This window comes from Anneissia japonica, unplaced genomic scaffold (assembly GCF_011630105.1).
Source record: "Anneissia japonica isolate Jap-2015-1 unplaced genomic scaffold, ASM1163010v1 scaffold45988_len1034_cov80, whole genome shotgun sequence".
NCBI classification, from domain to species: domain Eukaryota; kingdom Metazoa; phylum Echinodermata; class Crinoidea; order Comatulida; family Comatulidae; genus Anneissia; species Anneissia japonica.
Window position 1 is genome coordinate 29 of NW_022706314.1, and position 986 is coordinate 1,014.

A 986-nucleotide genomic window follows, 5' to 3' on the forward strand; every position below is an offset into this window, starting at 1 on the left:
ATTATTATTATTATTATTATTATTATTATTATTATGTGTATTGATTGACTGATTGATTGATTGATTGATTGATTGACCTTTCTGGAGTGTCAAACTTAAGAACTAACCAATCAGAGCATCGATAAGACTAGGCGTTTCTCCCAAAAACACATGTCCCACAAACGCAACAATTGGGAACTTTCGATTTGTGCGCGACGACGCGACGCTAGAACGGAATCACTCATGCGTGACCGTCCCACCTGACGTCCAACGTTCTCTGCATACGTAGAAATCTACTCGACGAGGTGACCTTAACGTTCTCGCATGCATAGATGACTTTTAGTAACGCCATTACGTCCTATGGCCTTAACGTCGTCGTGCAATCGAAAGCTTCCTATCCAAGGAGCGGAGCTCAGCAGAAAAGTCCATTATTCAGTATAATTTAGGCCTATTGAGACAAAAGCAATTCGTTTTATTACGGTACAAAAACTATAAATACATATACTGAATATTCTATTTCTACGAAATACTTTTTGTAATAAAATGTATTAAAAAATGAAATACTTTTTTTATAATAAAATATATAAATTAATGTACATTATTCATATAAATCATCAATCATATGATTTAACAGTGTTAACGGCTACCTTGATTTATGTTATATGCACCTATTTGTTTCTAGCCGTACCTATTGTGTAATGGAGTGTATCTGGTGGTATTTGAATTTGTTCAACCATGAAGCCTCCGTGGTCTAGTGGTTATGACACTCGCCTTGACAGCGAGAGGTCGCAGGTTCGAATCCCGCCAGAGGCATTTTATTACACAATTTCTTTATTCATTTATTTACAGGACTACATTCGTTGAGAGCTATGCTACACGATGTATTTATTAAGTCCTTTATTCGAACACTGTATTTACCTTTCTTTGATGATTTGTAGCTTTGTTAATCATACGTGTTATCGCTGAGGAAGAGCACAGGCGTGCTCGAAATATTCGAAATAAAAAAT

At 36.0% G+C, this 986-nt stretch overlaps 1 non-coding gene across 1 annotated transcript; it reads left to right on the forward strand.

Annotated features, from left to right (window-relative positions):
• Nucleotides 1–719: 719 nt before the first annotated feature.
• Nucleotides 720–792, forward strand: Trnas-uga. The gene has a single exon. It is a non-coding gene; the product is annotated as a tRNA-Ser (tRNA).
• Nucleotides 793–986: the final 194 nt, after the last annotated feature.